Raw genomic sequence first — 15453 nt, 5'->3', positions numbered from 1 at the left:
AACAAGACTGAAAACACTTCCTATGAAAACCTTTGGGACATGGTGAAAGCAGTGCTCAGAGGTCAATTTATATCAATAAAGGCACACATATTAAAGAAGAGCCAAAATGAAAGAACCGTCCCTACAACTTGAACAAACACAAAGAGAGCAACAAAAGAAACTGTCAGGCACCAGAAGAAAGCAAAAAATAAAAACTACAGCAAAATTAAATGAATTAGAGAATAGAAAAACAATTGAAAGAGTTAACAAGGCCAAAAACTGCTTCTTGGAAAAAATTAACAAATTTGATAAACCACTGGCCAGACTGACTAAAGAAATACAGGAAAAGAAACCAATAACCCGAATAAGAAATGGGACGGGCCATATCACAACAGATCCAACTGAAATTAAAACAATCATATCAAATTACTACAAAAAATTGTACTCTAGCAAATTTGAAAACCTAGAAAAAATGGATGAATTCCTAGAAACACACTGCCTACCTAAACTAACACACACTGAAGTAGAACAACTAAATAGACCGATAACAAAAAAAGAGATTGAAAAGGTAATCAAAACACTCCCAACAAAAAAAAGCTCTGGACCTGACGGCTTCACTGCAAAGTTCTACCAAACTTTCAGGGAAGACTTACCACTACTACTGAAGGTATTTCAAAGCATAGAAAAGGACAGAATACTACCTAACTCCTTCTATGAAGCCAGCATAACCCTGATACCAAAACCAGCTAAAGGCAACACAAAAAAAGAAAATTACAGACCTATATCCCTCATGAACATAGATGCAAAAATCCTCAACAAAATTCGAGCCAGTAGAATTCAACAACATATCAAAAAAATAATCCACCATAACCAAGTAGGATTTATACCAGGTATGCAAGGTTGGTTCAATATTAGAAAAACAATTGATGTAATCCACCACATAAAAAAAAGACAAGAACCACGTAATTTTATCAATTGATGCAGAAAAGGCATTGGACAAAGTCCAACACCCACTCATGATAAAAACTCTCAGCAAAATAGGAATAGAAGGAAAATTCCTCAACATAATAAAGGGTATTGATACAAAGCCAATACCCAGCATCATCCTAAATGGAGAGAGCCTGAAAGCATTTCCCTTGAGAACGGGAAACAGACAAGGATCCCCTTTATCACTGCTCTTATTCAGCATTGTGCTAGAGGTCCTAGCCAGAGCAACTGGGCTAGACAAAGAAATAAAGGGCATCCAGATTGGTAAGGAAGAAATAAAATTATCTCTATTTCCAAAGACATTATCTTATACACAGAAAACCCTGAGGAATCCTCAAGAAAACTAATAGAAGGGTTCAGCAAAGTTTCAGATTACAATACAAACACACAAAATCAGTTGGATTCCTCTATATCAACAAAAAGAACATTGAAGAGGAAATCATCAAATGAATACCATTCACAGCAGCCCCCAAGAAGATAAAATACTTAGGAATAAACCTTACCAAAAATGTAAAAGAGCTATACCAAGAAAACTACAAGGTACTACTGCAAAAAAACCAAAAGGGACCTACGTAATTGGAAAAACATATCTTGCTCGTGGATAGGAAGACAACATTGTAAAATTGTCCATTCTATCAAAAGCCATCTATAGATACAATGCACTTCCGATCCAAATTCCAATGACATTTTTTAAACAGATGGAGAAACAAATCACCAACTTCATATGGAAGGGAAAGAAGTCGCGGATAAGTAAAGCATTACTAAAAAAGAACAAAGTGGGAGGACTCACTCTGCCTGATATTAGAACCAATTATACCGCCACAGTAGTCAAAACAGCCTGATACTGGTACAACAACAGACACGTAGACCAATGGAACAATATTGAGAATCCAGATATAAATCCATCCACATATGAGCAGCTGATATTTGACAAAGGCCCAGTGTCAGTTAATTGGGGAAAAGACAGTCTTTTTAACAAAAGGTGCTGGCGTAACTGTATATCCATCTGCAAAAAATGGAACAGGACCCATACCAGGACCCATACCACACACCATGCACAAAAACTAACTCCAAATGGATCAAAGACCTAAACATAAAATCTAAAACGATAAAGATCATGGAAGAAAAAATAGGGACAACATTAGGAGACCTAATACATGGCATAAACAGAATACAAAACATTACTAAAAATGACGAAGAGAAACCAGATAACTGGGAGCTCCTAAAAATCAAACACCTATGCTCATCTAAAGACTTCACCAAAAGAGTATAAAGACCACCTACAGACTGGGAATAAGTTTTCAGCTAAGACATCTCCCCCTGGCACCTGATCTCTAAAATCTACACGACTCTGCTAAAACTCAACCACAAAAAGACAAACAACCCAATTAAAAAATGGGCAAAGGATATGAACAGGCACTTCACTAAAGAAGACATTCAGGCGGCTAACAGATATATGAGGAAATGCTCTCGATCATTAGCCATTAGAGAAACGCAAATCAAAACTACAATGAGATTCCATCTCACTCCAACGAGGCTGGCATTAATCCAAAACACACAAAATAATAAATGTTGGAGAGGCTGTGGAGAGACTGGAACACTTATACACTGCTGGTGGGAATGTAAAATGGTATACAACCACTTTGGAAATCAATTTGGCGCTTCCTTAAAAAGCTAGAAATAGAACTACCATACAACCCAGGAATCCCACTCCTCAGAATATATCCTAGAGAAATAAGAGCCTTTACACAAATAGATATATGCACATCTATGTTTATTGCAGCACTGTTTACAATAGCAAAAAGATGGAAGCAACCAAGGTGCCCATCAATGGATGAATGGATAAATTATAGTATATTCACACAATGGAATACTACACTTCGATAAAGAACAGTGACGAATCTGTGAAATACTTCATAACATGGAGAAACCTGGAAGGCATTATGCTGAGTGAAATTAGTTGCAAAAGGTCAAATAGTGTATAAGACCACTATTATAAGATCTTGAGAAATAGTTTAAACTGAGAAGAACATATTCCTTTGTTGTTATGAGGGGGGGCGTGAGGGAGGGTAGGAGAGGGGTATTTACTAAAGAGATAGACAAGAGCTACTATGGGTGAATGGAAGGACAACAAGAGATAGACAAGAGCTACTATGGGTGAATGGAAGGACAACACTCAACACAGTGGAGGTCAGCACAACTGGACTAAACCAAAGCAGTTTCCTGAATGAACTGAACGCTTCAAAGGTCAGCAAAGCAGGGGCAGATGTTTGGGAACCATGTTTTCAGGGGACATCTAAGTCAACTGGCATAATAAAATCTATTAAGAAAACATTCTGCATCCCACTTTGAAATGTGGCGTCTGGGGTCTTAAATGCTAACAAGCGGCCATCTCAGATGCATCGATGATTCTCAACCCACCCGGATCAAGGGAGAATGCAGAACACCAAGAACATAAGATAATAACGAGCCCAAGAGACAGAAAGGACTACATGAACTACAGACTACATCATCCTGAGACCAGAAGAGCTAGATAGTGCTGGGCCACAACCAATGACTGCCCTGACAGGGAACATAACAGAGATCCCTTGAGGGAGCAGGAGAACAGTGGGATGCAGACCCCAAATTCTCATAAAAAGACCAGACTTAATGGTCTGACTGAGACTGGAAGGACTCTAGTGATCATGGCCCCCACACCTTCCGTTTACCCACTATGGGAACCATCCCCAAAGCCAGTTCATCAGACATGGATTGGACTAGACAATGGGTTGGAGAGGGATGCTGGTGAGGCGTGAGCTACTTGGTTTGGGTGGACACTTGAGACAATGTTGGCATCTCCTGCCTGGAAGGGAGATGGGTGGGTAGAGGGGCTTAGAAACTGGCAAAATGGTCACGGAAAGAAAGAGTGGAAGGAGGGAGTGGGCTGTCCCATTGGGGGGAAAGTAATTGGGAATATGTAACAAGTTGTGTATAAGTTTTTATGTGAGAGACTGGCTTGATTTGTAAACTCTCACGTAAAACACAACAAAAATTATTAAAATAAAAAAAAAAGAAGCTGACCCATGATTGCTTCAACAAGCTCTCAGAACAAAGACTCAAGGAATCTTCTGGATGAAGGTGCAATCCTGGAATTACCAGATGCAGAATACAAAAGATTAATATACAGAACTCTCAAAGACATCAGGAAGGAAATGAGGCAAAATGCAGAACAAGCCATGGAACACACAGATAAAGCAGCTGAAGAAATTAAAAAGGTTACTCAAGAACATAATAAAAATTTAATAGGCAGCAAGAAACCATAGAGAGACTGCAATCAGAAATTCAGAAGATAAACAATAAAATTACAGAGTTAGAAAACTCAACTGAAAGTAAGAAGAGCACAATTGAAGAACTGGAAGGCAGAATTACTGAGATTGAAGATAAAACACTTGGGACCAATATATTTGAAAAGAAACCAGATAAAAGAATTTAAAAAATGAAGAAATCCAAAGAATCATGTGGGACTTTATCAAGAGAAATAAGTATGAGTGATTGGAGTACCAGAACAGGGAGGGCTAACAGAAAATACAGAGGGAACTGTTGAAGATTTGTTGGCAAAAAACTTCCCTGATATCATGAAAGATGCTCATCGAATTCCACATACGGTAGATCTCAAAAGAAAGTGACCAAGACATATAATAATCAAACTTGCCAAAATCAAATATAAAGAGAATTTTAAGAGAGGCTAGGGATAAAAGAAGTCACCAACAAAGGAAAGTAAATAATAATAAACTTGGACTACTCAGCAGAAATCATGCTGGCAAGAAGGCAATGGGATGACTTATACAAAATATTGAAGGAAAAAAATTGCCATCCAGGAATCAAACCATAACCCTGGCCCTCTGGCCCTCTGGCCCTCTGGCCTTAGCCCTCTAACTCTAGCCCCTAAGCCCTGAGCCCCAAAGCCCCTAAGACCCTAAGCCCTTAGGTCCTAACCACCAAGGCCCTAAACTCTAACCCTAACCCAAACTGTAACCATATACCCTAAACCCTACAATCTAAACACCTACACCCCAAAACACTACACACAAAAACCATACACACTAAACCCTATACTCGAAGCCCCAAACCCTAAACCCAAACCTCAAGCCCCAAAGCCCAAACCCAAAACCTAACCGTAAGCCCTAAACCCTAACACCTAACCCTAAACCCTAACCACCCTAACCTTAACGACCCTAACCCTAACTACTCTAGCCCTAACCCTCAAACCCTAACCCTCTAAGGCTAACCTGAAACCCTAACCCTCTAACTCAACCTCCAACCCTCAAACCCAACCCCAAACACTAAACCTCAAATCCCTAGCCCTAAACCTAAGAATGAGCCTAAGCCTAACCCTAACACAACCCTAAACCCTAAACCATAACACTTAAAACCCTAACACCCTTAGCCCTAACACATTTAACCCTAACATCCTAAATGCCAAAACCCTAAACACTAACACCCTTAACCCCAACCACTAACCCCTAAACCCTAACTTAAAGCCTAAGTCATCTAACCCTCTAACCCTAATACCCTAACTCTAAACCCTAAAACCTAAACCCTAACCCCAGCCCCCAGCCCTAACCCTCACTCTAAGCCTTAAACCCTAAACCCTAAGTCCTAAAACCCTAAACTCTAAGCCCTAAGCCCTAAACCTAACCCTCTAACCCTAAACCCCAAAACCTTACCCCAAACCCATCCCAAACCCCTAAACCTGAACCCCTAAACCCTAGCCCTAACCCGTAACCCTAAACCTCTAAACTATACCTCTAACCCTAACCACAACACCAACCCCAACCTCTGAACCCCGAAACCCTAACCCCCAACCCTAAGCCTCTGAACCCTAAGCCTAAACCCTCTAACCCTAAACCCTAACCTTCACCCCCTCACATCCTCACCTTCTCACTCCCTCACTCTATAATCTTCTCAACCTCTAACCCCCTCACCCTCTAACCCCTCACCCTGACTCCCTCAATCTCTAACCCCCAAACTCTAAACCCCAACCCTCTAACACCCACCCTCTAACCCCAACCCTCTAACCCCAAACCACAAATCCCAAACAAACCCAACCCCAAGCCTAAACCTAAACCCCTAAAACCTAACCCAAACCCTAATGACTAAACCCCAAAACCCTAAACCCCCAAAACCCTAAACCCCAAACTGCAACCCCTAACACCTAACCTGTAACTCCGAACTCTAACCTCAAACCCTAAACCTAACACGTACCCCCATCCCAAAAACCCTAACCAAAAAACCCAGCCCTAAACTCTAACCCCCAAACCCCAACCCCTAACCCCAAACCCTAACGACCCTAACTCTAACAACCCTAACCCTAACATCCCTAACCCCAAACCCTAACCCTTTTTGTTAGCAGCAGTAGCACTTAACCACTAGCCACCAGGGTTTCCATGAGCAGTCACAGGAATAGACATATGCACACCCGTGTTCACTGCAACATTATTCACAGTAGCAAAAAGATGGAAACAACCTAAGTGCTCATCCACAGAGGAACGGATAAACAAACTATGGTACATACACACAGTGGAACACTACACGACAATAAAGACCAATGATGAATCTCCGAAACATCTCACGCCATGGATGAATCTGGAGCGCATCATACTAAGTCAGTCACAAAACGACATATACAGTAAGAGACCACTATCATAAAAACTCATGAAAACATTTACGCACAGGAACAATCCTTGATGTTCACCAGGGAGACGAAGAGCGGGTAGAGAAAAGCTAACTAAACAATAACCAAAAAAACCAAACCCACTGCCGTCGAGTCGATTCCAGCTCATAGCGACCATACAGGACAGATTAGAACTGCCCTATAGAGTTTCCAAGGAGCGCCTGGTGGATTTGAACTGCAGGCCTTTGGTTAGCACCGGTGGCTCTTAACCACTACGCCATCAGGGTTTCCAACCAAACGACAGATATGTGGTAACTCTGGTGAAGGAAGAGACAGTACACAAGACTGGGAAATCAACCTCAGCCTCACCCTAACCCTAACCATAACCCTAAACCTCTTGTGCCCTAGCCTAGTAACCCCAACCCCCAACCACCTAAAACCTATACCCCTAAACCTAACTCCCAAACCTCTAACCCCCCAACCTGAACCCCTAACACCAAACCCTAACCCCTAACCCTAATCCTCTAACCCTTCTGCATCTCTGGGCCTCTCGACTCTCCGTCTATTTTCTTCCTCCAAATCCTACTAACACTCAGTGGAATTTTGAAGTTTGAGCTGTGCTTTGCTTCTTGTTGTCTCCACCGGTCCCATCAAGGCACTGCATCATTTGCTCTGCTTCACTATTCAGTTCCAAAACCATGGCTTAGAATCGCCTGACACTGAACTTCAGCGATTCGGTGCAAGGCCGCGAGAGGGCGCGCGCACCGCCAGTTCCGTTCTGCCCACCAGACCCTCGGAGCATGGGAACCTCCTGGACCTAAGCCGGGACTGACCTGGGTACTGCTCCAGTGGCGATAGCAGAAGCTTTTCTTCCCAAGGGACCCAACGCCCCAGGGCGCTCTCTCAATACTCCCATTAATGCTGTTACTATCCTAACCCACTCCTTCTGCGCGACCTAGTGGGTCCTCGACCAGGCCCAGCCTTCACGACCCGCACCCCCCTGCCGTGGTCACGTAGAGGAACCTGCAGGGCCGCGCCCTCCCCGCCCAAGCTCTGCCCCTCCATACCCTGATGCCCTGCAGGCCTCTACTAGGTCCCCGCCCAGAGGAGAGTTGTCGCCCTGCACGGGGTGGGGGGACACGAGTGAACAATCGGAAACCACACCCCAGGCACGAAGCCCACTGCCCATATTGAGATCATGTGAGCAGGGCTGCCCCGCCGACTGGAGCCTGCACGACATCACTCACGTTTGTCAGCTTCTCACCGCCCTCTGGGCTCAGGGTCCCAGAGCAGCCAATCCCCCCGGGGCGGGGGAGGTCGCCCGTCCGCAGGGGCTGGAAGATCGGGTTGGCGCCCATGGCCGGAGCGCTTAAAACCCTTATAAACCCTCATAAAAGGCCAGCTCCAGACCTTCAAGTGTCAGCCCGAGAGACACCTAATCTCCTCCAACCTAAAAAAAAAAAAAACACACCCGTTGCCCTCGAGTCAATTCTGACTCATAGCGACCCTGCCCCACAGAGTTTCCAAGGAGCGCCTGGTGGATTCAAACTGCCAACCTTTTGGCTAGCAGCCTTAGCACTTAACCACTACACCACCAGGGTAACCCACGAACCCACTGCCACTAGGGTAGAGGCTCCAAATCCCGCCAGTGTGAGGAACCCTCAAATCCCCTCAGCACCAGAGACCGCGTCCACAGCGACCGGTACACAGCGCTGCACAAATGTTTAAGTTAACAAATGACCTGGTTGCTCAGGACCCCTTCCTGCTACCCCCACCCCGCCACCCAGAGGGGGAGCGGGACCCGGCATCCACACTGTTAACAGACACTGAATCGCTGCATCCACAAGGAGTAGGATCCCCGCGCTGCTCCACAGATTCCCAGGACCCCTTCCTTTCCCGGTGGGGCCGCGCCGACGCCCCAGCCCCGAGAGTAGACCAGCTGGGCGCGGGCGAGGGCGCGGGGTGCCTCAGCCTCCCAGGCACAGCGCCCAAAACAGTAAGGGGCAGCATGGCCTTGGGCGGGGGATCCCTCTCTCCCCGTCCCTGGCACCCTACGGAGTCTGGTGGGGGTGGGAGGAGGAATGGGGGCGAGTGCCCCGCCCTCAGTCTGGAGTCTCACCCGCCCGGGCGAACTCTGGGCCTTGGTTTCCCCCCTGGCACAGGGAGCAGGTGGGGGGCGGGGGGGGGCAGGCGCCCATCCCCCAGCGTGGCCCGCAAACCTGCCCCGGGCAGAGTAGGGACCTTGGTGCAGCCCTGGACACGGACTTTCTCCCCAAGCCCTTCAAGCCCCCAGGCCCGAGGGCACTCCGCAGCTGGATCCCGCGGCTGGAACCCCCCCCCCGCAAATCCATGGGGATGCAAATTTCGCAGACCAGCTGCGTCTCCCGGGCCAGAGGCTCCCTCTCGCAGCCCCTAGAGTGGCTGCGTCCACCCGGCCCCACGCCGCGTCCGCTCCTGGGGATCACTTGGGACGGGGTACGCTGGAGGGGGCGATGCAAGCTGCTAAACCAACGTCCGGACTCCCCAACCTCTGGAGCCCACGGGATGCTGGGACTGGGACCCGCCCTCCTGGCGCCTTCCCTCCACACCTTCGAGGGGCCAGGCTTGTTCAGTCTGGGAGCGGGCCCCTCCGTCCAGCTGCCGGAGTTTCATACCTTTCAGAAAACACGGCACGGAAAGCAGCACGAACAGCATCCTCTCTAAGGCGCGCCATCCGGCCCGGACCCCTCACCACCCGTCCCAGCGCTTCCGGGAGTAACTGGCTGGACGGCGAGGAACATGGCTGCCGGCCCCCCCCAGCGGCCTGGGTGTGGGGCGGGCGTGGGGGGGTTGGGCCTCCAGAGGGGAGGGCGGGGTCTAGAAGCAAGGACAACGCCAAAGTGTGCGGGGTGAGGAGACGGGAGACGTGAGGAGAGGGCCCTCTCGCGTGCAGAGTTAAGTATTGGAGGTGCAACGGTTAAGTGCTTGGCTAACTGAAAGGTGGGCCGTTGGAACCCACCAGCTCAGGGGTTGAAAAGATCTGGAGATGGGCTCCCATAAAGATTCTAACCAAACAAAATCCAAACCAGTTGCTGTTGAATCAATTCTGACTCATAGTGACCCTATAGGGCAGAGCAGAACTGCCCCACAGGGTTTCTAAGACTATAAGTCTTTACAGAAGCAGACTGCCATGTCTTTCTGCAAAGAACCAACTGGTAGATTCGAACTGTCCACCCTTTGGTTAGCAGCCGAGCTCTTAACCACGGGGCCACCAGGGCTGTGCCATAAAGACTGCAACCTAGGAAACCTTGTGAGGCAGTTCTAAGTTGTCGTACAGGGTTGATATGAGTCAGAATCTCTTGATGGCACACAACCATGATTGTACTAAGAAAAATTCCTCCAAGCAGCTGTCTACATGACCCCTGAAGCACACATGCATGCACGCTATCAAAGCAGTGCGGCCAAAGACAGGAAATTGGAATAGAGACATTATAGAGTGGACAGTGAAAAGTGATTTCTGAGGGGTATGCAGCTCAAGCGGAGGAGGTAGCATACAACTAAATGCCCTTCTCCTATTGTTCAATGGTCTTGAGAAAGAATGTGTCCCAGGAAGTAACTGTAGCCCAGGAGAACTTGAAGACAGCAAATACAGAGGACCGGTCAGGATGCTTCTGCAGTGGTCAGGGTGAGGAGTGATGGTGGTAGTGCAGGTGGGAACAGTGGGCAGGCTTGAGGTGTACTTTGGAGCTTGAGCTGCCAAGAATTGCTGGTGGATCAGACGTATGGGATGAGGGGGATGGAGAATCAAAGGTGACTTCTAGAATTCAGGCTACCATGAGCGCATGGTCACCAGAGCCATTCTCTACCATGTGGAAAACCATGGAGGAACAAACTTGAGAAAATGACCAAAAGATTTTTTCTGGACATGTTAGATTTGCATGTCTGAGGTCATCCAAGTGTGGAGAACAGTTCCCAGCTGTGGATACCACTCTGAGGTAGAGTACTTTTCTGGGTTCTAAGAATTTGGAGATCATCAGCCTATAGCTGATTTGAAAGCCACTGGTGGTGCGATGATTATGCATTTGGGTGCTACCAAAAGGTCTGCAGTTTGAATCTACCAGTCGCTCCTTGGAAACCCTGTGGGGAAGCTCTATTCTGTCCTGTACGGTTCCTGTGAGTGAGAATCCACTCGATAGCGACTTTGTTTTGTTTTGTTTTGTTTTAATACTAAGCTCAGAAAAGTTGTGTGTCAGGGTTGTATTTTTTCACAATACTTATTCAAGCAGTTCGAATCTACCAGCCACTCCTTGGAAGCCCTATGGGTCAATTCTACTCTGTCCTTTAGGGTCTCTATGAGATAGAATCGACTCAACAGCAATGAACTTAGTCTTAGAGGAGCTCTTTGTCTGTCAAAGCTGAGAGTTTTACTTCATACTTTTTAAAACTGCCATGTCTCATGCTACGCGGCTACCCTTACAGGAGCATTTTTGGTGCTAACTTGACTTGTTCTTGGTGAAGGGCTCTGTATTCATTTTCTAGGGCTGCCATAGTAAATTACCAAAAACTGAGTGTCTTTAAAAAAACGTATAATCCATACAGTCCAAGAAGTTGTATTATATGAAGAAGAAGGGGCATCAGGATTAGAGGAAGACTCATTAACAGCCTAGACATGCAGATGACACAACCTTGCTTACTGAAAGTGAAAAGGACTTGAAGCACTTACTGATGAGGATCAAAGACTTCAGCCTTCAGTATGGATTACACTTCAACATAAAGAAAACAAAAATCCTCACAACTGGAACAATAAACAGAGAAAATACTGAAGTCATCAAGGATTTCATTTTACTTGGATCCACAATCAACACCCATGGAACCACACTTCGAGAAATCAAACGACATATTTTATTGGGCAAATCTGCTACAAAAGACCTCTTTAAAGTGTTAAAAATCGAAGATGTCACTTTGAGGACTAAGGTGTGCCTGAACCAAGCCATGATATTTTCAGTCGCCTCATGTGCAGCTAAAGCTGGGCAATGAATAAGGAAGGCAAAAGAACTGAAACTTGAATTATGTTGTTGGTGAAGAATAATGAATATACCATGGACTGCTAGAAGAATGAACACACCTGTCTTGGAAGAAGTACAGCCAGAATGCTCCTTAGAAAGGTGGGTGGCAAGACTTGGTCTCACGTACTCTGGACATATTATCAGGAGGAATCAGTCCCTGGAAAAAGACATCATGCTTGGTAAAGTAGAGGGTCAGTGAAAAAGACAAAGATCCTCAATGAGACAGATTGAGACGGTGGCCGCAACAGTGGGCTCAGACATAGCAATGAGAAAGGCCCAGGGCTGGGCACTGTTCCGTTCTGTTGTACACAGGGTCGCTATGAGTTGGAACTGACCCAACAGCACCTAACAACAACATCATAAACTCACTAGATCTCCTGGGGATAGAATGTCATATTCACTGTAGAATAGATAGAGTTTCTTTGTTTGTTTGTTTACCATATTTACTAATACTATGATTTACATTTGATAACTTCCACATTCTGTTGGATTGCTTTTCTTTGGAATGGACACAAACGTGCATCTCTTGCAGTCTGTTGGCCAGGTAGCTAGCTTCCAAATTTCTTTGCATGGTGGAGTGAGCATCTGCAGTGCTGCATCTGTTTGTTGAACCAACTCAGTGGGTATTCTGTCAGTTCCTGGAGCCTTGTTTTTCGCCAGTGCCTTCAGTGTAGCTTGGACTTCTTGCTTCACTACTACCAGTTCTTGATCATATGCCACCTCATGAAACGACTGAGAGTCGACCATTTCTTTTGGTACTGTGACTCTGTGTATTCTTTCCATCTTTTGTGTGTGTGCTTTAAGTGAAACTTTACAAATCAAGTCAGTCTCTCATACAAAAACTTGTATACAGCTTGCTATGTACTCCTAGTTCCTCTCCCACCAATGAGACAGCACACTCCTTCTCTCAACCCTGTATTCCCCGTGTCCATTCAGCCACTTTCTGTCCCCCTCTTGCCTTCTCATCTCCCCTCCAAACGGGAGCTGCCCACATAGTCTCATGTGTCCACTTGAGACCAGAAGGTCACTCCTCACCACTATTTTTTCTATCCTATAATCCAGTCCAATCCCTGTCTGAAGAGTTGGCTTTGGGAATGATTCCAGTCTTGGGCCAACAGAAGGTCTGGGGACCATGACCTCCAGGGTTCCTCTAGTGTCAGTCAGATCATTAAGTCTGATTTTTTTACGGAAGTTTGAGGTCTGCATCTCACTGCTCTCATGCTCCGTCAGGGATGCTCTGTTTCGTTCCCTGTCGGGGCAGTCTTTGGTTGTAGACGGGCACCATCTAGTTCTTCCGGTCTCAGGCTGATGTAGTCTTGGATTTACGTGGCCATTTCTGTCTTTTGGACTCATAATTACCTTGTATCTTTGGTGTTCTTCGTTCTCCTTTGCTCCAGGTGGGTTGAGACCAAATGATGCATCTTAGATGGCCGCTTGATAGTGTTTTTAAGACTGCAGATGCTACTCACCAAAGTGGGATGCAGAATGTTTTCTTAATAGATTTTATTATGCCAATTGACCTAGATGTCCCCTGAAAACATGGTCCCCCCACTGCTGCCCCTGCTACTCTGGCCTTTGGAGCATTTGGTTTATTCAGGAAACTGCTTTTGGTTTAGTCCAGTTATGCTGACCTCTCCTTTATTGTATATTGTCTTTCCCTTCACCTAAAATAGTTCTTGTCTACTATTTAAATTTGCGAATATCCTTCTCCCTCCCTTTCTCCCCACCCTCATAACCATCAAAGAATATTTTCTTCTCTGTTTAAACTATTTCTTGAGTTCTTATAATAGTGGTCTCATACAATATTTGTCCTTTTGCAACTGACTAATTTCACTCAGCCTAATGCCCTCCAGATTCCTCCAAGCTATGAAATATTTCACGGGGGGGAGGGAGGGAGGGAGGGAGAGGGTTTTTTACTGATTAATTAGTAGGTAAGAACTGCTTTAGGTGAAGGGAATGACAACACTCAATACATGGAAGGTCAGCTCAATTGGACTGGACCAAAAGCAGAGAAGTTTCCAGGATAAAATGAATGCTTCAAAGGTCAGCGGAGCAAGGGCGGGGTTTTGGGGACCATGGTTTAAGGGGACTTCTAAGTCAATTGGCAAAATAATTCTATTATGAAAACATTCTGCATCCCACTTTGAAATGTGGCGTCTGGGGTCTTAAATGCTAACAAGCGGCCCTCTAAGATGCAGCAATTGGTCTCAACCCACCTGGAGCAAAGGAGAATGAAGAACACCAAGGTCACACAACAACTAAGAGCCCAAGAGACAGAAAGGGCCACATGAACTAGAGACCTACATCATCCTGAGACCAGAAGAACTAGTTGGTGCCTGGCCACAATCGATGACTTCCCTGACAGGGAGCACAACAGAGAACCCCTGAGGGAGCAGGAGATCAGTGGGATGCAGACCCCAAATTCTCATAAAAAGACCATACTTAATGGTCTGACTGAGACTAGAGGAATCCTGGCGGCCATGGTCCCCAGACCTTCTGTTGGCACAGGACAGGAACCATCCCCGAAGACAACTCATCAGACATGAAAGGGACTGGACAGTGCGGGGGGGAGAGATGCTGATGAAGAGTGAGCTAATTATATCAGGTGGACACTTGAGATTGTGTTGGCATCTCATGTCTGGAGGGGAGATGGGAGGACAGAGAGAGTGGGAAGCTGGCAAAATTGTCACGAAAGGAGAGACTGGAAGGACTGACTCATTAGGGGGAGAGCAAGTGGGAGTACGGAGTAAGATGTATGTAAACTTATATGTGACAGACTGACTTGTAAACGTTCACTTGAAGCTCAATAAAAGTTAATAAATATATATATATATAAATGGTCACCTAATGGTATTAAAAATATGATATTCAAGTCAGCTATTATAGGGACATCTTTGGTTTAGGGTCTGTCAAAACCAATATGCCTATTGTTCATAGGAGACACCTGTGATATCTCACTGGTTTCTAGTCATGCTTGTAGAGCAAGTCAAAGTTTCACCCAAGCTTCTGTCAGTATTAATTATATAAAATACATATGGGTTGGGACGGGTGTATATCATCACCATTATCATCAGCAGCAGCACTTTTTTTGCATTATCACTAAATCAGTTAAAATTTGTGTTAACTGGGTTAAAAAAAAAAAAAACCTGAGTTCAAACTTGTGTAATAATTACAGGTGCATGAACCCCTTCTAGAATAAATAAACAATTGACCTAATTAGACAACATCTGGTTTAAATCATGCTCCAGAAATAATCACGACAAATGGGATTACTGTTATTGGTGAAATGGTTGGGTTATATCCTTAGAACTGGGCTTGAACTCTATCCTAGTTGATTGACAATCCACAAATTTCATTGACTTAAAATGTGGGGATATTTCTCATTTATAATACCTCTTGGGTGTGAGTCAAGTGCAAATCTGCTCTGAATTATCATCTTTCCTATTTCATTTCTGGTTAGCAGCTCTTATGTTAGTCACTATCATGGCAAATGCATAGGAATATGGATGGAACCAGGTAAATGGCACTTAATTCTTCTGTTTGAATGTGGAATCTTTCACTTCACTCATATTCCATTTGCCCAGCAAGTCATATGGCAAATCCTGACGTGAAAGAGATGAGAAATACCCCGCTACTCAGGATGCACCAAGGATAACCCTTTCCCTTGTTTCTAGGTATAGTGAATTAATCATATATTTCATATACCATTAGGTCTGTATTTGGCTTCCATATCACGTTCCTATATTAGTCATGGAATCGACTCGAAGGCACTGGGTTGGGATATTAGTC

The 15453-nt window shown here is 45.3% G+C and overlaps 1 long non-coding RNA gene across 1 annotated transcript in view; it reads right to left on the bottom strand.

Annotated features, from left to right (window-relative positions):
• The window catches only part of LOC135229172 (uncharacterized), a 57175-nt gene extending 47782 nt beyond the window's left edge, over positions 1-9393 (bottom strand). The window contains exon 1 of the long non-coding RNA XR_010319934.1: positions 9274-9393. This is a non-coding gene — a long non-coding RNA (uncharacterized LOC135229172). The remainder of the gene's footprint in view (positions 1-9273) is intronic.
• Between the last annotated feature and the right edge of the window lie 6060 nt (positions 9394-15453).

This window comes from Loxodonta africana, unplaced genomic scaffold (assembly GCF_030014295.1).
Source record: "Loxodonta africana isolate mLoxAfr1 unplaced genomic scaffold, mLoxAfr1.hap2 scaffold_107, whole genome shotgun sequence".
Taxonomy (NCBI): Eukaryota; Metazoa; Chordata; class Mammalia; order Proboscidea; family Elephantidae; genus Loxodonta; species Loxodonta africana.
Note: the sequence above shows the minus strand (reverse complement) of the source record. Positions and strands in the feature narration are given on the sequence as shown.